Source organism: Rhinopithecus bieti, unplaced genomic scaffold (genome assembly GCF_001698545.2).
Source record: "Rhinopithecus bieti isolate Rb0 unplaced genomic scaffold, ASM169854v2 scaffold_44159, whole genome shotgun sequence".
Lineage (NCBI taxonomy): Eukaryota > Metazoa > Chordata > Mammalia > Primates > Cercopithecidae > Rhinopithecus > Rhinopithecus bieti.
This window is the reverse complement of record NW_016818573.1, coordinates 1,679,772-1,705,316: the sequence shown is the minus strand read 5'-3', so window position 1 is coordinate 1,705,316 and position 25,545 is coordinate 1,679,772. Positions and strand designations below refer to the sequence as shown.

General features: G+C 47.2%; 1 protein-coding gene across 11 annotated transcripts in view; it reads right to left on the bottom strand.

Annotated features, from left to right (window-relative positions):
- RAD9A (RAD9 checkpoint clamp component A) overlaps nt 1–25,226 on the bottom strand; it is an 86,182-nt gene extending 60,956 nt beyond the window's left edge. For 8 of the 11 annotated variants that reach the window (XM_017857137.1, XM_017857138.1, XM_017857133.1 and 5 more), the window contains exons 1-2: nt 24,612–25,226; nt 20,578–20,641 (exon numbers count right to left, since the gene is read on the bottom strand). The gene's annotated coding sequence lies outside the window, so the exon portion shown is untranslated. Of the gene's footprint in view, nt 1–20,577; nt 20,642–20,899; nt 21,006–24,331 lie in introns of those variants that run through there. The other 3 variants (XM_017857136.1, XM_017857127.1, XM_017857130.1) reach the window with 2 other exon arrangements.
- Nucleotides 25,227–25,545: the final 319 nt, after the last annotated feature.

Sequence of the window (25,545 nt, the reverse complement as noted above, 5' to 3'; positions counted from 1 at the left end):
AGAGAGTGAGACCCTGTCTCAAAAACAAATAATAAATAAAACATTTTAAGGGGTTATTTCATTCAAGTTTGTCAAATATTCCAGTAAAAGTTGTTCACAAATACTCCTTTTCATCTCTATTTTTTTTTTTTTTTTGAGACGAGTCTCGCTCTGTGACCCGGGCTGGAGTGCAGTGCCAGATCTCAGGCCACCACCAAGCTAGCCGCCCCGGGTTCACGCCATTCTCTCTGCTCAGCCTCCGAAGGTAGCTGGGATACAGCGCTCCACCCTCGCACTCGGCTAGTTTTGTATTGTTTGAGCAGAGACAGGGTTTCACCATGTCTAGCGCAGATGTCTCAGGATCTCCTGAGCCGCGTGATCCAGCCGTCTCGCAGGCCTCCCAAAGTGGGCTGCCGGGGATTAGCAGGCTTGAGCCACCGCGGCCGCACCCTTTTTATCATTCTTAATACTAACAGAGTCTTAGGACTTGATATCTGTTCTTTCATTACTCATAATTGGTAATTTTTTGAGACAAGGATGGCGCGCGATCCAGCTGCGACGACTCGGCTCACTGCAGCCTCGTACTTCCAGTCAAGTGATTGTCGTGCCTCAGTTCGGCTGCTGGAGTAGCTGGGGTTACAGCGTGTGCGCATCGGAGGCTCTGCTGAAGTTTGTGACTTCTAATAGAGAAGGGTTTCATCACGTGGTCAGGCTAGTCGCTGAATCCTGGCCTCAAGTAACCACCAGCCTTGGCCTTCCCAAGAAGTGTTGGAAATACAGGATGAGATCCACTATGCGTGCGGCTGTATTTGTTTTTAATCGAGTCTCGACACAGGGTTTATCAATTTATTATTCATGAAGAAGTCCAACTTGGTGTGCGGTTGGGCTATTGCTGTTTTTATGTGTGTGTGGTATATATTATGTCGGCCTTCCTCCCTTCGCTTCCTCCTCCTCTTCCTTCCTTCCTTCCTCCTCGCTTCCTTCCGTGCTTCCTCTTGTGCTTCCTTCCTCGCTTCCCTTCCTTCGTGTCTTCTTTCTTTCTGCAGGGTGTTATTCTGTTCAGTTCAAGCGTGATTGCAGTGGTGCAATCATGCTCAGCTGCAGCTCGTATTCCCAGGCTCAAGGGTTCCTCGCCACCCAGCCGCCCAAGTAGCGTGTGACTACAGGCATGCCGCCCACTCACGCTGGCTCTCTTTTTTTTTTGTTTTCTGAGATGGGAGTCTCCTCTGCACCCAGGCGGAGTGCGAGTGGTGCGATTTTGCTCCTGCAAGCTCTGGCCTCCCCCAGGGGTGCGCCGCTGTCTCCATGCTCAGCGTCGCCCGAGTAGCTGGTACCGTACAGCGCGCCTAGCGATGGCCGGTAAGTGTAGTTTTGTAGGTGAGACAGGTTCGTCACCAATATTAGCAAGATGTCTTCGATTCCTGACCTCGGATCCACCGCCTCAGCGCCTCCCAAAGTGCGGATTAAGGCATGACCACTGCGCCCAGCCCTGCTAATTTTTTTACAATTTATTAAATGTTGTTAAATATAAAATAAAATAAAACTAAAATAAATTTCTTCTTTTTTTACAGGGTCGTATGGTCAGCAGCTGGTCTCAACTCCTCATGCCTCAGCAATCTGTTCCCACCTCGCCCCAATGAGTAGCTGACTACAGGGCCACAGCACGTGTGCTGTTTCTTTCTTTTTTTGACTATAATCCACATAATATAAAATTCTGACCACTTTAAAAATTAATTGTAATTAATTATTTATTTATTTATTTATTTATTTTTTTTGAGCAGAGTCTGGCTCTGTCGCCAGGCTGGAGTGCGGTGCCGGGATCTCAGCTCACTGCAAGCTCCGGCCTCCCGGCGGTTTATGCCATTCTCTGCCTCAGCCCCCCAAGTAGCTGGGACTACAGGCTGGCCGCCTCGTCGCGGCTGAGTATTTTGTTTTTTAAGTACAGAGGACCAGGGTTTCACTCGTTTAGCCAGGGAAGGTCTCGAATCTCTGACCTCAGATCCGCCCGTCTCAGCCTCCCAAAGTGCTGGGATTACAGGCTTGAGCCACCGCGCCCGGCCCAAAAATTAATTTATTTTTTGAGACAGGGTCCTGCTCTGTTACCTGAGCTGGAAAACAGTGGCAGGATTGTGGCTCACTGCAGCCTTGACCTCCCAGGCTCGAGTAATTCTCCAGCCTCGGCCTCCCAAGTAGCTGGGACTACAGGCACGCACCACTACACCAGGCTAATTTTTGTATTTTTTGTGGAGATGGGATCTTGCTATGTTGCCTAAGCTGGTCTCCAACTCCTGAACTCAAGTCATATACCCGCCTCGGCTTCCCAAAACGCTGGGACTATAGGCATGAGTCACTATGCCCAGCCTCCAAAATTCACAATTTTAATGTGTAAAATTCAGTGATTTTTAGTGTATTCACTATGTTGTGCAACCATTACCACTGTCTAATTCTGTAATATATTCATCACCCCAGAAAGAAAGCCTGTGCTTAATGGCAGTCAGTTCCAATTCCTTCCTGACAACCACTAATCTGCTTTCTGTTTATATGGATCTGTCTATTCTAAAATTTTCATTTTTTTTTTTTTTTTGAGACGGAGTCTCACTCTGTCGCCCAGGCTGGAGTGCAGTGGCCGGATCTCAGCTCACTGCAAGCTCCACCTCCGGGGTTTACGCCATTCTCCTGCCTCAGCCTCCCGAGTAGCTGGGACTACAGGCGCCCGCCACCTCGCCCGGCTAGTTTTTTTGTATTGTTTTTTTAGTAGAGACGGGGTTTCACCGTGTTAGCCAGGATGGTCTCGATCTCCTGTCCTCGTGATCTGCCCGTCTCGGCCTCCCAAAGTGCTGAGATTACAGGCTTGAGCCACCGCGCCCGGCCAAATTTTCATTTTTATAATTAATTTTTTACAATTTTTTTGAGGCAGGGTCTCACTTTGTTGCCCAAGCTGGAGTGCCGTAGTACTTATTGCAGTCTTGGCCTCCTGGCTCAAGGGATCTCCTGCCTCAAGATTACAGGTGTACGTCACCACGCCTGGCTAATTTTTTATTTTTTGTAGAGAGGATCTCATTATGTTGCCCCCGTTGATCTCCTGGGCTTAAGCAATCCTCCCACTTCAGACTCCCAAAGTGCTGGGATTACAGGCATGAGCCACCATACCAAGCCCTGAAAATTTCATATAAATGGAATCATTTTGTGTCTGCTTTCCTTCACTTAGCATAAGGTTTTCAAGGTTTATCCATCTTGTAGCATATAACCACTTCATTCCTTTTCATGGCTGAATAATATTCCATTATAGGGATATACCACATTTTGTTTATCCATTCATCTGTGAATAGACAGTTGGATTGCTTCCACCTTTTGGCTAACACTGTTATGAACATGTTTTTTATTATCCTGGGTATATATACCAGGGAGTAGAACTGCTGGGTCATAGGGTAATTCTGTTTAGCTTTTTGAGAAACTGCCAAACTTCTTATAGCTTCTTAAGCTTCTTTCTTAGAAACACAGAATTATTAATTTAAACTTTTCCACCGGGTACGGTGGCTCATGCCTGTAATCCCAGCACTTTGGGAAGCCGAGGTGGGTGGATCACTTGAGGCCAGGAGTTTGAGGCATGAGAATCACTTGAACCTCGGAGGCAGAGGTTGTGGTGAACCGAGATCGCACCACTGCACTCCAGTGTCCCACTCTGTCCCTCCGACTCCCCCCGCAAAAAAAATTTAAACCTTTCTCTTTTCTCATATAGGTACTTTAAATTATAAACTTTCCTTTAAGTACTTCTTTAGCTGCACCACACATATTTTGATATTCTATGCCTTCATACGCTTCAGTTTGAAATATTTTCTCATTTGTGTTTTCTTCTTTGATTAATTAGTTATACAGAAATATATATATTTTTTGAGACAGAGTTTCACTCTTGTCGCCCAGGCTGGAGTGCAATGGCATGTTCTCAGCTCACTGCAACCTCCGCCTCTTGGGTTCAAGTGATCCTCCTGCCTCAGCCTCTTGAGTAGCTGGGACTACAGGTATGTGCCACCATGCCTGGCTAATTTCATTTTTTGTAGAAACAGGATCTCGCTATATTGCCCAGGCTGGTCTCAAACTCCTGGCCTCAAGCAATCCTCCCTCCTCGGCCTCCCAAAGTGCTGGGATTACAGGTGTGAGCCACCATACCTGGCCTAAAAAGAGATTCTTTAGAAATATATTCTTTAATTTCTAAACATTTGGGGATTTTCTAGATATGTTACCATTATTTGTCTCTAATTTAATTTCATTGTGATCAGATGATCAGAGAGTATATATTCTGTAAGGTTGTTCGGGGTTTTTTCTTTTTATTCTTTTTTTTTTTTTTTAATAGAGACAGGATCTCACTCTTTAACCATGCTGGAGTGCAGTGGCACAATCATACTCACTGCAGCATCCAACTCCTTGGGCTCAATCTTCCCACTTCAGTCTCCCAAGTAGCTGGGACTACAGGCACATGCTACCATGCTCAGCTAAGTTTTTTACTTTTTATGGAGATGGGGTCTATCTATTTATTATGTTGCCTGGGTTGGTCTTGAATTTCTGGCCTTAAGCAATAGATTTTAATCTTTAGAAGTATACTGAGACTTATCTTATGGCCCAGATATAATCTAGCTTGGCTAATGTTCTATGTATGCTTGAAAAAAAAAGTAATCCCAGCACTTTGGGAGGCTGAAGTGGGTGGATCACCTGCAGTTATTTGGTGGAGTTTCTTGAATGTCAACTATATCAAATTGGTTGATGGTATTGTTCAGGTTTTCTATATGCAGCTGCTTTTTTGTCTAGTTGTTCTCTCAATTACCAAAAGAAGGTTTTCTTTTTTTTTTTTTTTTGAGATGGAGTTTCACTCTTGTCCCCCAGGCTGGAGTGTGATGGCACAATCTTGGCTCACTGCAACCTCTGCCTCTGGGATTCAAGCAATTCTCCTGCCTCAGCTCCCCCCACCCCCCACCAAGTAGCTGGAATTACAGTCACCTGCCACCATGCCTGACTAATTTTCATATATTTCATAGAGACGGAGTTTTAACATGTTGGCCAGGCTGGTCTAGAACTCCTGACCTCAGGTGATCCACCTGCTCTGGCCTCCCGAAGTGCTGGGATTACAGGCATGAGCCACCGCGCCCAGCCCAAAAGGTTTTCAAATCTCTGACAATTGTGCATTTGTTGGTTACTTATTTATTTAGAGACGGAGTCTCACTCTGTTGCCCAGGCTGGAGTGCAGTGGTGCAATCTTGGCTCACTGCAACCTCTACCTCCCAAGTAGCTGGGATTACAGGCTCACTGCAACCTCTGCCTCCCAGGTTCAAGCAATTATCCTGCCTCAGCTTCCTGAGTCACTGGCATTACAGGTGCCCACCACCACACCTGGCTAATTTCTTTGTATATTTAGTAGAGATGGGGTTTCACCATGTTGGCCAGGCTGGTTTTGAACTCCTGACCTCAAGTGAGCTGCCCGCCTCGGCCTCCCGAAGTGCTGAGATTACAGGTGTTAGTCACTGCACCCGGCCTTTTTTTGTATTTTTACTAGACACAGGGTTTCACCATGTTGGCAAGGGTGGTCTCAAACTCCTAGCCTCAAGTGAGCCACTCACCTCAACCTCCCAAATTGCTGGGATTACAGCCACTGCACCCAGCTGATTTTTCATATTTTTTTGTAGAGATGGTTTTTATTTTTATTTTATTTTTTATTTTTATTTTTTGAGACAGAGTCTCGCTCTGTGGCCCAGGCTGGAGTGCAGTGGCACCATCTTGGGTCACTGCAACCTCTGCCTTCCGGGTTCCAGCGATTCTCCTGCCTCAGCCTCCCAAGGAGCTGGGATCACAGGTGTGTGTCACCATGCCTAGCTGATTTTTGTATTTTTAGTAGAGACGGGGTTTCACCACGTTGGCCAGGCTGGTCTCAAACTCCTGACCTCAGGTGATCCGCCCACCTCAGCCTCCCAAAGTGCTGGGATTACAGGCACAAGCCACCGTGCTCAGCCAGAGATGGCGTTGTGAGGGAAGATCCTTTGAGCCTGGGAGCCCAGGAGGTTGAAGTGCAGTGAGCCGAGATCTCACCACTACACTCTGGCCTGGGTGAGAGTGAAACCTTGTCTCAAAAAAAGAAAAGAAAAGAAATAAAAATTGTAAGAGTAAGTATATTTGCTATTAAGTGGAAATCGATCATCATAAAGGTCTTTATCCTCATCGCCTTCATGTTGAGTAGGCTGAGGAAGAAGAATGGTTGGTCTTGCTATCTCAGGGGCAGCAGAGGCAAAAGAGGTGGAAGGGGAGGCGGGAGAGGCAGGCACACTCTGGTGTAACTTTATGGAAATACATTGTAACTTCTGTCTGACATTTTGCTTTTCATTTCTCTAAAATGTTTCTATATAGCAGCAGTCCCAACCTTTTGGGCACCAGGGACTGGTTTTATGGAAGACCTTTTCCCACAGATGGGGTTAAGGGGTGGTTTTGGGAAGATTCAAGCACTTTATATTTATTGTGTACTTTATTTCTATTATTATTATGCTGTAACATATAATGAAATAATTATACAACTCAACATAATGTAGAATCAGTGGGATCCCTGAGCTTGTATTCCTTCAAATAGATGGTCCCATCTGGGGGTGATGGGAGACAGTGACAGATCATCAGGCCTTTAGATTCTCATAAGAAGCACACAACCTAGATTGCTTGCATGTGCAGTTTACAATAGGATTCACACTCCTAAGAGAATCTGATGCCATAGCTAATCTGACAGGAGGCAGAGCTCAGAAGGCAATGCAAGCGATGGGGAACAGCTGTAAACACAGATAAAGCTTCGCTCACCTCCTGCTGCTCACTTCCTGCTGTGAGGCCCAGTTCCTAACAGGCCATGGACCTCCTTTATATCAGGGATCCATGGCCCAGGGGCTGGGAACCCAGGTTATAAAGGATATATAAATGAATAAGTAACTGAACCAATGAGGAAATGAATCAATGAATACAAAACCAGACAAAAGTACAATATTGTCTTTAAATTTTTATTTACATCTGTGTCACTTTTAATTATATATATGTGTGCATGTGTGTATGTAGATGTCTGCACTTAGTACACCAAAATAAACGTTAACATAAGTTNGAGACGGAGTCTCGCTCTGTCGCCCGGGCTGGAGTGCAGTGGCCGGATCTCAGCTCACTGCAAGCTCCGTCTCCCGGGTTTACGCCATTCTCCTGCCTCAGCCTCCCGAGTAGCTGGGACTACAGGCGCCGCCACCACGCCCGGCTAATTTTTTGTATTTTAGTAGAGGCGGGTTTGCACCGTGGTCGTGATCTCCTGACCTTGTGATCCGCCCGCCTCGGCCTCCCAAAGTGCTGGGATTACAGGCGTGAGCCACCGCGCCCGGCCGCTTTATTTCTATTATTATTACATTGTAACACACAATGAAATGATTATACAGCTCACCATAAGGTGGAATCAGTAGGAGCCCTGAGCTTGTTTTCTTGCAACTAGATGGTCCTTTCTGGGGTGATAGAAGACAGTGACAGATCACCAGGCATGAGATTCTCATAAGGAGCTGGCAACCCAGATCCCTCACACACACAGTTCACAATGGGGTTCGCTCTCCTATGATCTGACAAGAGGTGGTGCTTACATGGGAATGCAAGTGATGGGGAGCAGATGTAGATGCAGATGAAGCTTGTGTTTGCCTGCTCACCCATCACTCACCTCCTGCTGTATGGCCTGGTGCCAGTGGCCTGGGGGTTGGGGACCCCTGCTATATGGAATTAATCCTTCTCCCACTGTTTGAGTTTCAGTGCCTGCATCGCAGAAGGGTCCATGTCATAAAAGATGTCAAAAGTGGTCTTGAATAATCAGAACCCTTCTCCTAGACTGTCTAATGTTAATTGTTTTCTGCCACTGCTGCTTCTACATCTTCTTCTTCATCTGGCACAGGTTCAGAAGCACTCATCTCTATCATGTCATCTTCTGTTAATTTGTCTTGGGTGGTGTCTATTAAACTCTTCGATTCCCCTGAGATCCATATCAAACCCTTCACCCCATCTTTTTTGCCATATCCACAATCTTTTTCATGATTTCCTTGCTTGGCTTTATCATCAATCCTGTGAAATCATGCATAACATCTGGATGCAGTATTATCCAGTAGGAATGTATTGTTTCAGGCTTGATGGTTTTCATGGCTTTTTCCGTAATAATGATGGCATCTTCAGTGGTATAATCCTTCCAGACTTTCACAATGTTCTATCAGGGTTCGCTTCCACAGAGTTGACAGTCCTTTCCATAGAGTACCATGTATATGTGTAATGAGTCTTTAAGGTCCTTATGATCCCCTGATCTAGAGGCTGAATTAGAGACAGTGTGTTTGGAGACAAGTAGACCACTTTGACACCTTCGGTATTGAACTGATGGGGTTCAATGCCAAGGGCATTGTCCAGTAACAAGAGAATTTTAAAAGGCAAAACCAGGCCAGGTGTGGTGGCTCTCCCCTGTAATCCCAGCAATTTGGGAGGCTGAGGCGGCCAGATCACTTGAGGTCAGGGGTCTGAGACCAGCCTGGCCAACATGGTGAAACCCTGTCTCTACTAAAAATACAAAAATTAGCTGGGCATAGTGGTGCATGCCTGTAATCCCAGTTACTTAGGAGGCTGAGGCAGGAAAATCACTTGAACCCAGGAGGCGGAGGCTGCAGTGAGCTGAGATCACGCTACTGCATTCCAGCCTGGGTGACAGAGTGGGACTCCATCTCAAAAAACAACAAAAAAAGGCAATCCCCTTACTGACAAGGTACGTCCTGACTTCAGGGACAAAGTATCAATGAAATCGATCCAGAAAAAGGGTTCTCGTCCAGGCTTTCTTGTTGTACAACCAAAAAATTGGCAGCTGGTGTTTTTCTTTCCCTTCAGCTTGGGAGTTAGCAGATTTATAGATAAGGGCAGCCTTCATAATAAACCTGACTGCATTCGCACAAAACAGTAGAGTTAGTTTATCTTTTCTTTCCTTAAATCCTACTGCTCACTTCTCTTTCTTACTAATAGAGGTCTTTTGTGGTTTTGTTTTCTTCTGCATTAAAAACCTGTTCAGGTAGGTACTTTTCTCCTCCTCTTTCTTTCTTTTTTGAGACAAAGTCTCACTCCCATTGCCCAGGCTGGAGTACAGTGGCACAATCACAGCTCACTGTAGCCTCAACCTCCTGGACTCAGGTGATCCTCCCACCTCAGCCTCCCGAGTAGCTGGGACTACAGGCATTTGGCACCACGCCTGGTGAATTTTTTATTTTTTTTTTTTAAGACAGAGTCTTGCTCTGTTGCCCAGGCTGGAGTGCAGTGGCACGATCTTAGCTCACTTAGCTCCGCCTCCCAGGTTCACGCCATTCTCCTGCCTCAGCCTCCCAAGTAGCTGGGACTACAGGCGCCCACTACCACACCCAGCTAATTTTTCGTATTTTCAGTAGAGATGGGGTTTCGCCATGTTGGCCAGGATAGTCTCCATCTCCTGACCTCGTGATCCGCCCACCTCGGCCTCCCAAAGTGCTGGGATTACAGGCATGAGCCACCGCAACTGGCCTTTTTTTTTTTCTTCTTTTTTTGTTTTCAGTAGAGATGGAGTTTCACCATATTGCTCAGGCTGGTGTTGAACTCCTGAACTCAAGCAATCCACCCACCTTGGCCTCCCAAAATGCTGGGATTATAGGTGTGGGCCACCGTGCCGGGCCTCAATTATTTTCTTATTGGCATCTCAGAACTCATCTTTTGTCTCTTGGTAGGTAAAAGCTGCTTTTCCTGTTATCTTGACCTTTTTTTTTTTCTTTTGAGGCAGAATCTCACTCCCATCACTCAGGCTGGAGTGCAGTGGCACCAACACAGCTCACTGCAGCCTCGAACTCTGGGCTTAGGTGATTCTCCTACCTCAGCCTCCCAAGTAGCTGGGACTATAGGTGCATGCCACCATGCCTGACTAATTTTTAGTATTTTTAGCAGAAATAGGGTTTTGCCGTGTTTCCCAGGCTAGTCTGAAACTTCTGGGCTCAAGCAGTCCTCCCATCTTGGCCCCCCAAAGTGCTAGGATTACAGGCATGAGTCACCACACCCAGCCTCTCTTGACATTTTTAAAGCCAAACCTCTTTCTAAAACTACCAAACCATCCTTTGATGGCATTAAATTCTCTAGCGTTAGATCCCTCACCTTCCTTTTGCTTTGTCATATAATGACTTTACTTTTTCTCAAATCACATTAGAGTCCACATGTACTCCTTTCATACAGCAATCCTGCACCCACATAAAAGCTGCATTTTCAATATGACAAAAGGTATTTTGCAAAAGTGCAAGATTTTCACACCTCCTGGTATAGCTTCACCGATTTCCTCTTTTTTTTTTTTTTTTTTTACAATAGTCCTTACACTGGATTCATCTATGTTGAAATAGTGGACAACCATAGGTACAGACCTCAATCTGTGGAACATATCAAGCAAAGCAGATTTTTCTTGAAATGTTATAACTTTTCTCTGCTTCCTGGAGTGCTCCCAGCATTAATAGTGGCACTTCACATGGGTCCTATGCCGAAATTCAAGGTGGCATTGCACGAGATAATGAAAACTCTATGAGAACTGCAAGAGATCACCTTTTTACTGAAATAGGCAAGTTACTAGAGGGCAAACTGCTCATGCAGAGATGATTAGTGTCACAGAATTTTAAGTGGATACTCGAAACAACTGAACTCAATGCAATAGCAACAGGAGGTGGTTATAAAATTATTACAATAGTACAGTATGTACTAATTTTATGATAAAAGTTATGATTTAATATGGCACCAAAATTTTTCTTTTTTTTTTTTTGAGACAGGGTCTTCCTCTGTCACTCAGGCTGGAGTGCAGTGGCATGATCACGGGTCACTGCAATTTTGACGTGGGCTCAAGCGATTCTCTCACCTCAATCTCCCAAGTAACAGGGACTACAGGTGTGGACCACCATGCCCAGTTAATTTTTTCAACAATTTTTTTGTAGAGACAGGGTCTGGCTATGTTGCCCAGACTGTAGTGCAGTGGCATGATCACAGCTCACTGTAACCTCAAACTCCTGGGCTCAAGTGATCCTCCTGTCTCACCTTCCTGAGTAGCTAGGACAGTACGCACATGCCTCAAGTGATCCTCCCATCTTGGCCTCCCAAAGTGCTCTGATTACAGGTCTTGGCCACCTCATCCAACCAATTTTAACTTCTTGTAATAGATTTATCTATATTTCATTACAGTAAGTGATAAAATAGACTAGTATCTATATTTGGTGCATTCATGACATACTGAACTTTCTTTTTTTTTTTTTTTGAGACGGAGTCTCGCTCTGTCGCCCGGGCTGGAGTGCAGTGGCCGGATCTCAGCTCACTGCAAGCTCCGCCTTCCGGGTTCATGCCATTCTCCTGCCTCAGCCTCCCGAGTAGCTGGGACTATAGGCGCCCGCCACGTCGCCCGGCTAGTTTTTTGTATTTTTTAGTAGAGACGGGGTTTCACAGTGTTAGCCAGAATGGTCTCGATCTCCTGACCTCGTGATCCGCCCGTCTCGGCCTCCCAAAGTGCTGGGATTACAGGCTTGAGCCACTGCGCCCGGCCCCGAACTTTCTCTTAATTTTTCAATATTTCCAGGCTGTGTGGTTGGTTTGTACATTTTTCAAATTGTTGCAAATTTCTAAAAAAAAAATTCCAATGTATTTATTGAAAAAAACACTGGCTGGGCATGGTGGCTCATGCCTGTAATCCCAGCACTTTTGGAAGGCCAAGGCAGGTGGATCACCCGAGGTCAGCGAGTTCAAAGACCACTGGCAAGGAAAAAAACTGGTGAAACCCATCTTTACTAAAAATACAAAAAAATTAGCCCAGGCGTGGTGGCAGGTGCTTGTCAATCCCAGCTACTTGGGCAGGCGGGGCAGGAGAACTGCCTGAACCCGGGAGGCAGAGGTTGCAGTGAGCCAAGATCACACCACTGCACTCTAGACTGGGTGACAGAGCAAGATTCTGTCAAAAAAAAAAAAAAAAAAAAAAAAAAAAAAAAAAAAAAAAAAAAAAAAAAAAAGGAAAGAAGGAAAAGAAAGGAGAAAGGAAAGGAGAGGAGAAAGGAAAGGAGAGGAGAAAGGAAAGGAGCGGAGAAAGGAAAGGAAAGGAGAAAGGAAAGGAAAGGAGAAAGGAAAGAGAGGAGAAAGGAGAGGAGAGGAGAAAGGAGAGGAGAGGAGAAAGGAGAGGAGATGGGAGGGGAAGGGAGAGGAGAGGAGGGGAGAGGAGGGGAGGGAACAAACAAACTTGTGTGGATCCATGCAGTTCAAACCCATGCTGTTCAAGGGTCAACTGTATATTTCTTTTAGATATTATATAGTTGGATCTTGATTTCTTTAAAGACAGTCTCACTCTGTCACCCAGGCTGCTTTTAGTTGGAATGGTAAATTGGAGTGTTTATATTGAAAGTAGTTATTAATATGGCTGGGCATAGGTCTACATTAGTTTGCTAGAGTTGTACTATGGTCTGAATGTGTCCCCAAAATTGATGTGTTGAAAGCTCAGTCCCCAACGCAATAATATTAGAAGGTGGGGTCTTTTTTTTTTTTTTTTTTTTTTTTTGAGATGGAGTTTTGCTCTGTCGCCCAGGCTGGAGTGCAGTGGCACGATCTCAGCTCCTTACAACCTCCATCTCCCAGGTTAAAGCAATTCTCCTGCCTCAGTCTCCTGAGTAGCTGGGATTACAGGTACACACCACCACGCTTGGCTAATTTTTGTATTTTTAGTACAGACAAGGTTTCACTAAGTTGGCCAGGCTGGTCTTGAACTCCTGATCTCAGGTGTTCTGACTGCCTCGGCCTCCCGAAGTGTTAGAATTACAGGTGTGAGCCACCATGCTTGGCCTAGAAGGTGGGGTCCTTTAAGATGTTTTTAGATCATGAAGACTCCGCCCTCATGAATGGATTAATATCACTATGAAGAGGGCTTGTGCGAGTGGGTTCACTCTCTCTTGCCTTCTGCTTTTCTGCCATGTGAAGACACAGAGTTCATTCTCTCTTGTTCTTCTGCCTTCTGCCACGTGAGGATGCAATCAGAAGACGTGGATGCTTTTGGAACTATGAGAGAATAAATTTCTGTTCTTTATAAATGATCCAGTCCCAGATATTCTGTTATAGCATCACACAGCAGACTAAGGTTGTCATAACAAAGAACCACAGATTGGGTAGCTTAAACAACAGAAATTTATTTTCTCACAGTTCTGGGGGCTAGAAGTCTGAGATCAAGATGTTGAGAGGGTTGATTCCTTTTGGGAGCCATGAGAAAAGGATCTGTTCTAGGTTCTGTTCTCTCCCCTCAGCTTATAGATGGCTGTCTCCACATCATCTTTCCTCTGTAGGTGTCTATGTCTGAATTTTCTCTTATGAGGACACCAGTCATAGAGGAGTAGGGTCCACCGTAAGACTTCATTTTAACCTAAAACCTCTGTAGGCCAGGTGCGGTGGCTCAAGCCAATAATCCCAGTACTCTGGGAGGCCGAGGCAGGTGGGTTATCTGGGGTCAGGAGTTCAAGACCAGCCTGGCCAACACGGCGAAACTCCATCTCTACTAAAAATACAAAATATCACCAGGTATAGTGGTATGTGCCTGTAGTCCCAGCTACTTGGGAGGTTGAGGCAGGAGAATCGCTTGAACCCAGGAGTCGGAGGGTGCAGCGAGCCAAGATCGTGCCATTGCACTCCAGCCTGGGTGATAGAGCGGGACTCCATCCAAAAAAAAAAAAAAACAAACAAACAAAAAACAAAACACCTCTGTATAGATTCTATCTGTATGCCGAGTGGCTCATGCCTGTAATCCCAGCACTATGGAAGGTGGGGGGTGGGTGGGTGGTGGATCACGAGGTCATGAGTTTGAGACCAGCCTGGCCAATGCAATGAAATCCCGTCTTTACTAAAAATACAAAAATTAGCCAGGTGTAGTGGTCCATGCCTGCAACCCCAGCTACTCAGGAGGCTGAGGCAGGAGAATAGCCTGAACCCGGGAGGCAGAGGTTGCAGTGAGCCAAGACCACACCATTATACTCCAGCCTGGGTGACAGAGTGAGACTCCATCTCAAAAAAGATATATATATTCTGGCCCGGCACAGTGGCTCACGCCTGTAATCCCAGCACTTTGGGAGGCTAAGGTGGGCGGATCATGAGGTCAGGAGATAGAGACCATCCTGGCTAACACTGTGAAACCCCGTCTCTACTAAAAAAAACAAAAAAATTAGCCGGGCGTGGTGGCGGGTGCCTGCAATCCCAGCTACTCGGGAGGCTGAGGCAGAAGAATAGCATGAACCCAGGAGGTGGAGCTTGCAGTGAGCCGAGATCACGCCACTGCACTTAAGCCTGGGCGACAGAGCAAGAAACCGTCTCAAAAAAAAAAAAAAATTCTATCTGTAAATATTAGGAGGATTACTTGAGCCCATGAGTTTGAGGCAGTAGTATGCTATGGCTGTGCCTGTGAATAGCCACTGCACTCCAGCCTGGGCAACACAGCAAGACCCTGACTCTAAAATTAAATAAATAAATAAATAAAAATTACAAACACAATGAAATAAATAAATGAGGCAAGGATTATTAACACTAAGGCCAATGGCTGATAGATTGTTGGGGAACAGCATATTCATATGGTCTCAACTTACCACCCAACAAGTTATTTATTTTTACATGTGGAAAAGAGTTCCCTCTCAATAGAGAGATCTAGCAGATACCATCTTAACCAAGTAAATAAACTTAGTATCGACTGGGCGCAGTGGCTCACGCCTGTAATCCTAACACTTTGGGAGCCCAAGGCAGGCAGATCACCTGAGGTTAGGGGTTCAAGACCAGCCCAGCCAACATGGCAAAACCCTGTCTCTACTAAAAATACAAAAATTAGCTGGGCATGGTGACGCATGCCTGTAATCCCAGCTACTAGGGAGGCTAAAGCAGGAGAATCACTTGAACCCAGGAGGCAGAGGTTGCAGTGAGCGGAAACCGTGCCACTGCACTCCAGCCTGGGTGACAGAGTGAAACTCTGCCTCAAAAGAAAAAATAAAAATAAAAAGTAAAATAAACTCAGTATCATCAATAATGGGATAAGGCAACATTACATGACTAAAGTAATGCAACAAATAGGAAGAACGTGTTATACAATATCCTTAGTATTCTTGTCGTATTATGTAATACTCTTGCAAAAAGGCTTACTGTGAATCTAATTATAAAGAAACATTCGAAGAGACCCAAATTGAAGGATATCCTACAAGACAACTAGCTTGGATTCTTCAAAATGTCAATGTCATGAAAACAAAAAGACAGGAAGACCATTCTAAATTAAGAAAGAATCAAGAGACATGACAACCAAATACAATCAGTGATCCCTCATTCAATCCTGAATCAGATATTTTTTTAAAGTTGTAATGGAAAACATAGGGATATTTAGAGAAATGTAATTATGATCTGTAGTCTAGATAATAATATTGCATTTTTATTTCTTGGTCACTTTGTAAAACAGGTGGCAGTTTCTCAGAAAGTTAATGGAATTGCCATATTATCCAGCAATTCCACTCTTAGTATGTACCCTAAAGAATTGAAAGCAGTGACTCCAATACTAGTAAACCAATGTTCATGGCGGCATATTCACAACAGCCAAAGGCTAAAACACTCCAAATGTCTATCAGTAGATGAATGGATAAACAAAATGTGGTCTATCCATGTAAGAGAATATTATTCAGCCTTAAAAAAAAGACTGAAATTCTGAACATGTGCTATAACATGGCTGAACCTTAAAAACATTATGCTAAGTGAAATAAGCCATACATCAAAGGATAAATAATGTGTGTCTCAACTTACATGAGGTAACTAAAAGAGGCAAATTCACAGACAGAAAGTAAAACTGAGGTTACTGGGGGGAATGGGGAGCTATCATTCAATGGGTACAGTTTCTGTTGGTGATGATGAAAAAGTTCTGGAAATGGATAGTGGTCACGGTTACACAACACTGTGAATGTACGTAATGCCACAACTATATACTTTAAAATAGCAAAATAGTAAATGTTATGTATATTTTACCACATTTTTATTTTTTGTTGTTTTTTACAGATTGTGTCTCATTCTGTCATCCAGGCTGGAGTGCAGCGGTGCAGTCATGGCTCACTGCAGCCTCTCAAACTCTTGGGCTCAAACCATCCTCTTGTCTCAGTCCCCTGAGTAGTTGGGACTATAGGCACACACCAGTATGCCCAGTTAAATTTTTTTTTTTTTTTTTTTTTTTTTGCAGATGGAGTCTCGCTCCTGTGGCCCAGCGCTGCGAGTGCAGTGGGCCAGATCTCAGCCTCACTACAAGCCCCTCCGCTTCCCAGGTTTACGCCATTCTCCTGCCTCAGCCTCCTGAGTAACTGAAACTACAGGTGCCCCCGCCATCTCGCACGCTAGGTTTTTCGTATTTTTTAGTAAGAGACGGGGTTTTCACCTGTTAGCCAGGATGCTCTCGATTCTCCTGACCTTGTGATCCACCATCTCGCTCCTAAAATGCTGGATTACAGGCTTGAGCCACCGCGCCCGGGCCCCTTTTTTTCTTTTTTTTTTTTTTTGAGATGGAATCTCTCTACTTGTGCCAGGGGGGCTGGGAAAAGTTTTTTTTGCAAAGGCTGGAGTGCAGTGGCACGATCTCGGCTCACTGCAACCTCTGCCTCCCAGGTTCAAGCGATTCTCCTGCCTCAGCCTCCCAAGTAGCTGGGATTACAAGTGCTCACCACCACGCCAGGCTAATTTTTGTATTTTTAGTAGAGACGGGGTTGCACCATGTTGGCCAGGCTGGTCTCAAACTCCTGACCTCATGATCCACCCACCTCGGCCTCCCAAAGTGCTGGGATTACAGGTGTGAGCCACTGCGCCTGGCATGCCCAATTAATTTTTAACTTTTTTTTTTTTTACAGATAGGGTCTCACTCTGTCACTAAGGCTGGAGTGCAGTGGCAAGAACATTGCTCACTGTAGCCTCAGCCTCCTAGGCTCAAGTGCTCTTCCTGCCTTGGCCTCCCAAAGTGCTGGGATTATAGGCATGAGCTACCATTCCTGGCCTAATAATCACATTATCTTTTTTTTCTTCTTCTTCTTTTTTTTTTTTTTTTTTTTTTTGAGACAGGGTCTCACTTTGTTACCCAGGCTGATTTTTAAATATTTTTGTAGAGATGGGAATCACACTATGTTGTCCAGGCTAGTCTTGAATCCTGGCCTTAAGCGCTCCTCCCACCTTGGCCTCCCAAAGTGCTGGGATTACAGGCATGAGCCACCACACTCAGTCCCAGACATTTTTTTTTTTTTTTTTTAAGAAAAGACTACAAGGATGACCAACTCTTGGATGATGGCAAGACCCTGGGCGAGTGTGGCTTCACCAGTCAAACAGCACGGCCACAGGCCCCAGCCACAGTGGGGCTGGCCTTCCGGGCAGATGACACCTTTGAGGCCCTGTGCATTGAGCCATTCTCCAGCCCACCTGAGCTGCCCGATGTGATGAAGCCCCAGGACTCGGGAAGCAGTGCCAATGAACAAGCCGTGCAGTGAGGATCCCCAAGAGGCCCATTCCCCCCAATAAAAGAGATTTGGGAGTCAAAAAAAAAAAAGAAAGAAAAAAAAAGAAAAGACTGGCCAGGCGCAGTGCCTCACGCCTTTAATCCCGGCACTTTGGGAGGCCAGGGCAGGCAGATCATGAGGTCAAGAGATCGAAACCATCCTGGCCAACATGGTGAAACCCCATCTCTACTAAAAATACAAACATTAGCTGGGCGTGGGGTTGCGCGTCTGTAGTCCCAGCTACTTGGGAGGCTGACACAGGAGAATCACTTGAACCCAGAAGGTGGAGGATGCATGAGCCAAGATCGTACCACTACACTCCAGCCTGGTGACAGAGTGAGACTCAGTCTCAACAAAAAAAGGAAAGGAAAAGATTGTGGTTATGCAGGATGATGTCCTTATTATGAGGAGATACAGACCAAAATATTTAGGGGTAAAGTGTCATAATGCCCGCAACTTATTTTCAGGTGGTCCAGGAAAAAAGAGAGAGAAAAGAAAGAAACATAGCAATAACAACTGGCGAATCTAGGTGTAGGTTACATGGCTGTTCACTGTGCTATTATTTCAACTTCTCTGCACTGAAATTTTCAAAATAAAAGTGCTCAAAAAATATTTTAAATGGAGAGATGAATGGTGGAAGGAACCCTCCCAGATAGAAAGATAAGCATGAGCAAAGGTGAAGAGGCAGAAAAAGTGTTTTTGAGAATCAGTCGGTAGTCTAGTGTGATGACAGTGAATGGTACATACTAGGACGTTCTGGGAGAGAAAGCCAGAAACGTAGGCTGGCATCAGATTGATAAAAGCCTTCAGCAAAAGAAAAGAGAGTCCGGGCCAGGCGCGGTGGCTCACGCCTGTAATCCCAGCACTTTGGGAGGCCGAGGCGGGCGGATCACAAGGTCAGGAGTTTGAGACCAGCCTGGCCAACATGGTGAAACCCTATTTTTACTAAAAGTACAAAAATTAGCCAGACACAGTGTCATGCGCCTGTAATCCTAGCTACTTGGGAGGCTGAGACAGGAGAATCGCTTGAACCCGGGAGATGGAAGTTGCAGTGAGCTGAAATCACGCCACTGCACTCCAGCCTAGATGACAGAGCAAGAATCCGTCTCAAAAAAAAAAAAAAAAAAAGTAGTTCAAGTCTTCTTTCCCTAACCTCCTCTCTTATCTGCGTCCTTTTTCCTTTTGAAGAGGAGAAGAATCAGAGGTATCTGCCCAGAAGCACAAGTCCTGCAGCATGCAGGCCAAGATGGGCACCCGTGGGAAGCTCAAGTGCAGATAGCCAGGCAAGCATATGTGCCCCTGGGGTCAACAGCTGCTGCTTGCACTACCTAGAGGGAGGAGAGGAGGGAAAGAGGGAAGAGAGGAATGAACAGGGCTGAGCTGGAGGGTGAGGGTGAAGCTGCAGCAGGATGGTGGGGTGGGCAAGTGGGGACCACCTGTGGATCGTGCTGCATATAGGCCTTGCTCTACACAGTGCCACCCACCACAGGGATATTCGGGAGTAGGGGCGAGGGGATCTCTGCTTATCAGCTCAGGCATCCCATTAACCCCAAAATGATTCCACTGGTTGCCTCCAAACCACATACTCTAGGCCCCATGGCACTCAGCCTCCCTCCCAATTTCCCATTTCTGTGTTGAAAATAAGAGCTTCGGGTTGGCAGGATTGAGGACATTCTGAGAAGGCAGAGTTCAGCCTGGCATAGGAACATTTGGGATGATCAGATCTCAGACGGCGGATAGAGCTGGGGGAGGCATCTAGCTGAGCCACCAGGGAGGGTGGAGGGTGTGAAAAAGGTCTCTCGAGGGCCATCAGAGGATGGGAGTTGGTCCGCCAAACCAAGGGAGGAGCTGCACAGCAGTGTGCGCTGCCTGGGGAGACAGGCTGCTGCTGTTCTGGGCAAAGCAGGCTAGCTCCAAGCCTTCTCAGGCCATATGAAGATAAATTATGTATGATGCATATAACCAGCTCCCTCTCCCCAGGGGCATCCTCCTTTACCCAAACCTGTCTCCCACCTCCGCCTCCATGGCTCCGGCTTGAGTTATGCCAGCAGGTGGGACCCTGCTTTAGCCTTTAGCCTGAGCCTTTACCTTCCCTGCCACACTCACCTTCCACCTTTACCTCTATGGCTCATTGAGCTGCTCTGCCAGGGGTGCCAAGGAGATGGGGTCGCATAGGGTGTAGCATTACTATCCAGGCCAATCCCATCAGGCAAACTTTTGCTAACTTCTTTTGCCACCCAGCGGGGGAACAGTTTTCCTATTCCTGGTTCTCTAAGCCAGATACAGAATCCCCTAAAGTCTCACAGCTACCCAGGGTGCCTACCTGGGAGAAGGTGCACCTGGCAGAGTCAAAGGGAAGAGCACAAGCTCTCTGATGGGACCCGCTGCCCTGAGAACAAGTCAGCATGTACTGAGGGCATGAGAGAGAGAAACTCAGATCAAACATGTCCAATGACACAGAGAAGCTGTGCTGGGATAGGACACTGAGGAAAATGGGCAGGAAATTCTAGCTGAAATGGGAAAAAAGGAGAGTCTTGGTCTAGTTTCAGGTTAACCTAGGACCGTGTTCTCACTAGCAGACAGATGGCACCCTGTCAGTGATTATGGAGGCGGTGGAAAGATCACTGCTGTCAGTGGTATCATTTAGTTCTTTGACCTACAACCTAAGAAATCAGATCCCTCACATGGAAAAGTGAAAGTCACAATACAAGACCTTACAGCTGTTGAGATTAAATGAGATCACATGTAAGTGCCAGTGCTTAGTAAATTGTATAGGACCACAACGCCCTTGAAGTAGGCAGACAGAGGCCTCCATGGCAGGCACTGGGCTGTCATAACTTCTTACCAAGTACCAGGCCTGGAGCAGCTCAGGCTTCACATGGCACTTAACTATAAGGAAATCCTGATATACCCTGCAGGCCCTTACCTGTGGCCCCTGGAGCGGGAGTAAAGTGGGAAAGAAGGATGAAAAGGAAAAACTGTTCTCTGGAGAGGGAGCACGGTTTGCCAGAAGGATGGTGTAAAGGCTCACCTTGAGTTGCATCTCCAGGAGAAGGAGCATTTGTGGTCCCCAGATGTCCTCCAACATCCCATATCTAGGGACAAAAAAGACAGTCAGTTGCGCTCTATCCCCTGTCTGGTTGCATCTGCTTAATCTCTCCCCAGCTTCCTTTTTCGGAGGATGACTCCACCTTCTGAGCAACAGAAGATTCCAGTGGGAATCTAGACCTTGGATGAATTAAACAGGACTTGGGAGGATTCGCCCTGTCCTCAGGCCATTCTCCTTTCAATCTTTTCTACTTTTGCTATCCCAGCTCCTGAGGTCGTTCTCCCCTCCACAGGCCATTAAACACCTGTCTCGAAGGGGTCTCCTTCAAGGTTAGCTCCGAGGGCAGGTTCAGCCCTGGACAGAACTGGAAAAGGGCAGGGCCCTGGACGTCAGCCTGAAGATGGTGTGCTGAAGCCAGCTTCCTTCCTGTGCAGCAGCGGCAGGTCTTGGCAATCTGCTGGCATGGTGGACACAGTTTCCTACTCCCAACTGGGTCACAGATGGGAGAGAAATCTCCCTAGGAAGGAGTGGGCCATAGAAAAAGAAAAGCCAAGAATGGACACAAGACTCAAGGGAGTGTCCATCACTGGTCTGAGGACTGCTGCATGGTCCTGTGCTTCCGTTTCCTTCCCTCATGTTTCTTCACCTTAGTTCCAGGGAAACAGGTTCACAAACCCCCTATCCACTGATGAGACCTTGTTCCCTGGGCTCTCAGCTGGCACTGCACGAAAGATGCCAACTATATGGCCCTTGCCCCATAATCATCTGCCCATTCGCCTCTTTCCCCTAGAATAATGGCTCTGAGACAGCATGTGAGTCTAATCAAAGAGCTTCAGGGTAATATAGAGACCACAGCTCCATTCCTCTCCACAGGAAACTCGTAGCCCCTACTCATTGGCTAATATTTACCATGGCAACCATGTGCCAATCAGGGGAGGAAAACACTGACCAAAATCTAGTCCCTGCCTCCCAGAAGCTCACCATTTAATCAGGGCTACAGACAGCTCTCCTTCATGTATCTCAAGGTTATGGAATGGGTGCCCGGAATATCGTTTCCCTACTTCTTGGCATATCTACACTGTTTACATGCTTTTTTTTTTTTTTTTTTTTTGAGACGGAGTCTCGCTCTGCCACCCAGGCTGGAGTGCAATGGCCGGATCTCAGCTCACTGCAAGCTCCGCCTCTTGGGTTTACGCCATTCTCCTGGCTCAGCCTCCCGAGTAGCTGGGACTACAGGCGCCCGCCTTGTCGCCCGGCTAGTTTTTTTTGTATTTTTAAGTAGAGACAGGGTTTCACCGTGTTAGCCAGGATGGTCTCGATCTCCTGACCTCGTGATCCGCCCGTCTCGGCCTCCCAAAGTGCTGGGATTACAGGCTTGAGCCACCGCGCCCGGCCTGTTTACATGCTTTAGGAGTTTCAAATGCTGTCTTTTCGATTCTCTCATTACACAGTGTGACTCGGAAGCGATGTCTCCTGCCTATGAATCTTCAGAGCAGTAACCTGGGCCTCTCTATGACACATCACTTTCTACTTGAATTTTATGTTTTTAATGCATAATTGATCTTCTCTACTAGACTGTATTTCCTGAGAGCAGAGAAAGTGTCTTATACATCTTCATATCCCTCAGAGCACCCTGCACAGTTCCATGTACACAGTAGGTGCTCAAAAAATATTCATGGAAAGCCAAGCACTGTGGCTCACATCTGTAATCCCAGCATTTTTTTTTTTTTTTTTTTTGAGACGGAGTCCTGCTCTGTTGCCCAGGCTGGAGTGCAGTGGCTGGATCTCAGCTCACTGCAAGCTCCGCCTCCCGGGTTCACGCCATTCTCATGCCTCAGCCTCCTGAGTAGCTGGGACTACAGGCACCCGCCACCTCACCCAGCTAGTTTTTTTTTGTATTTTTTAGTAGAGGCGGGGTTTCACCGTGTTAGCCAGGATGGCCTTGATCTCCTGACCTCGTGATCTGCCCTCTCGGCCTCCCAAAGTGCTGGGATTACAGGCTTGAGCCACCGCGCCCGGCCAATCCCAGCATTTTGGGAGGCTGAGGTGAGCAGATTACCTGAGGTCAGGAGTTCAAGACCAGCCTGGTCAACATGGTGAAACCCCATCTCGACTAAAAATACAAAAATTAGCCAGGCATGGTGGTATGTGCCTGTAATTTCAGCTACTTGAGAGGCTGAGGCAGAAGAATCGCTTGAACCCAGGAGGCAGAGGGTGCAGTGAGCCGAGATCACACCACTGCCCTCCAGCCTGGAAGACAAAGTGAGACAAGATGTTTGTTGGACGAATGAAGGCTTGTTTGTGAAATTATTGGATGTTCCCAGATTTTTAAAATATATACTTTTTTCATTAATTTAAAACTCCTTGTTACAATTTTCTCAACACAAAGCTTGAATTCAATGCAAGCAGCATAGAATTCTTACGCATTCCTTATAATCATGAAAGTAACCAGTCTTATGTAAATACATAATTCTATATTCAGCTGCTTTTGCATCATAACATGTAAGTACTCATATCCTCTAGGAATCTTAAGTATCTACCCTACTATGTGGCATTAAGCCTGCATCCTCCCTAAATGCTGTGTGGTAACGCTATAATTCAGCCTACAGCTGAAGGGAGGCAATACACTGGCCTTGAGCATCCAACCTTGGGTAAAAAGACTCAGGTTTCCCCATCAAAATCAGCCTACAAAACCATCCTGCCTAGCCAGGTGAGGTGGCTCACGCCTGTAATCCCAACACTTTGGGAGGCAGAGGTGGGCAGATCTCTTGAGGCCAGGAGTTTGAGACCAGCCTGGCCAACATGGGGTGAAACCCCATCTCTACCAAAAAATACAAAAATTAGCCGGGAGCAATGGCACACGCCTGTAGTCCCAGTTACTCAGGAGGCTGAGGCACGATAATCGCTTGAACCCAGGAGGAGGAGGGTGCAGTGAGCAGAGATCACACCACTGCACTCCAGCCTGGGTGACAGTGAGACCCCGTCTCAAAACAAACAAACGAACAAAAACCAAAAAACAAAAAACCGTCCTACCTAGGAGAATGAACTTGCCCAGAAATAAAGTGAATTCAAAAATTAAGAAAAGGTCTTACGGTGGCTAGGGACTGTTGTAGAAATTATCAGAAACGATAGCTGGGACCTGGGATAGCACTTCCTCTATGCAGTCCCTGGGCTAAAAACTTACATGCGTCATCTCATTTAATCCTCAAAAACCGGAGGTAGTATTAACATTATCCCCAATCTTGCAAATGAAGCAGCTGAGTCTCAAGAGATGTAATAAGTTTGCCCAAAGTCACAAACCCAAGTTTCTCTGACTCTAGATCCCAAGCTGAGAGTCTTGCTCAGATCATCCCAGGTCCCTTTCTTTCTTCTTGCACTTGGGGTGCAATAAGGGGCAATGGAGCCAGCAGTGTGTAACCTACTGCACCGTCGGAAGAGACGTTAGGGATCATCCGTTTCAGCCTCCTTATTTTACAGAAGAAGGAACTCGTAGGTCACACAGAGCCAGGGGCGGCTCTGCAAAGGAGTCGCAATGGGTACTAGAATTCCAGTCCAAGCCCCATTTTACAGAGCGAGGGAACCGAAGCCCACAGGGCCTGGGGGCCTCCCGGGTTCCGAATCCACCAGCGGCTGAGCCAGATCCAGCCCCGGGCGCATTCACCGCCCTGTCTGATTCTACCTCCGCGTTCACCTGCGCCGCGAACCCTCCCCGTGGGCTGCCAGCTCCCGGGAGTACCTGTCGGCCGCGCGAAGGCCCTCGGCTCGCGGTGACAAGACGCCGGCGCGGGCGAGCGGGCCTTCGCGGGCCACAGCCGGACCCCGGCATCGCGGATCCGGGTCGCCTCGCCAGCCCCTCTCCTCAGAACGGCGAGGCCTCCGGAGCGTGTGCACGCCGGGACGCTCCAGATAATTTGGAAGCGCTGGTCCCGGAGGCAAGGCCGGCTTGGTCTCCTCTCCTCAATCCCCCTACGCCGCCCCCTGGACCTTCTGCAGACCGGGTCCCAGCCCCAGAGTACCTCAGGAAAAAACAACACCGCGCTTCGCTGAGTCAAGCGGCCGGGACTCTAGAAGGGGCGAGGTTCCCATGGCAACGAGGGAAACTATTTGCGCCTGCGCAGAGGCGCTAGGCACGCTGGGAAATGTGGTTTCCGGGTTGTCCCTGGAAGCTAAAGGAACGGACACAAGGTGGCGCGCGAACGTTGCGGTCGATGTGGCTAACCCGGGTCCCCAGCTCCCGGGCGCTGCGGGCGCAGGAGAGGCCGCGAAGGTCTGAAAGGCAGTTTCTCTGAGGCGTCTGGGATGCGGAGTGAAAAGAAGGCACAGTCTCTTCCGCGCGGTTGATTTTGCCGTTTGAAAACTTGGCCTAACGAGGGTCCGCCCTGTCTGGGGCGAGGGCAGCCGCTTCCGAGGCCCCGCCCCAGCCTGGGCTGAGCCGGGCGCCGCAGAGGGAGGACGCTCTGATGGTGGGAGCTGGATCCGGAGGGAAGCGCGCGGCGGTCGTGCTGCAAGGGTTCCAAGTCCGGTCTGGGCAACGCCTCGCGCTGCTGAGAGGCTTCTGTGCGGGGTGGGAGTTGAAAGCGGGCTCCGGGAGCAGTAGTCATCCTGATCCTCCCACCCGCGAGCTCCGAGCACTTCTAGATCCAGGTCCCGCCTTGGGCGGAACTGTGCAGTCAGTTGACTGCCCAGGAGCCACCTTCCCCACTGCCGAGTTAGGCTCTTGGAATGAGAATCTAGAAACCCAGGATCTGATTCCGGCTCTGTTAGAGACTAAGTAGTTACTTCTCTGAGCCTCAGTTTACTCATTTCTAGAAAATGATGGTATTGGGCCGGGTGCGGCGGCTCACGCCTGTAATCCCAGGACTTTGGGAGACCGAAGGGGGTGGAGCACCTGAGGTCAGGAGTTCGAGACCAGCCTGGCCAACATGGTGAGATTTTTTTCCCCCCGTCCTC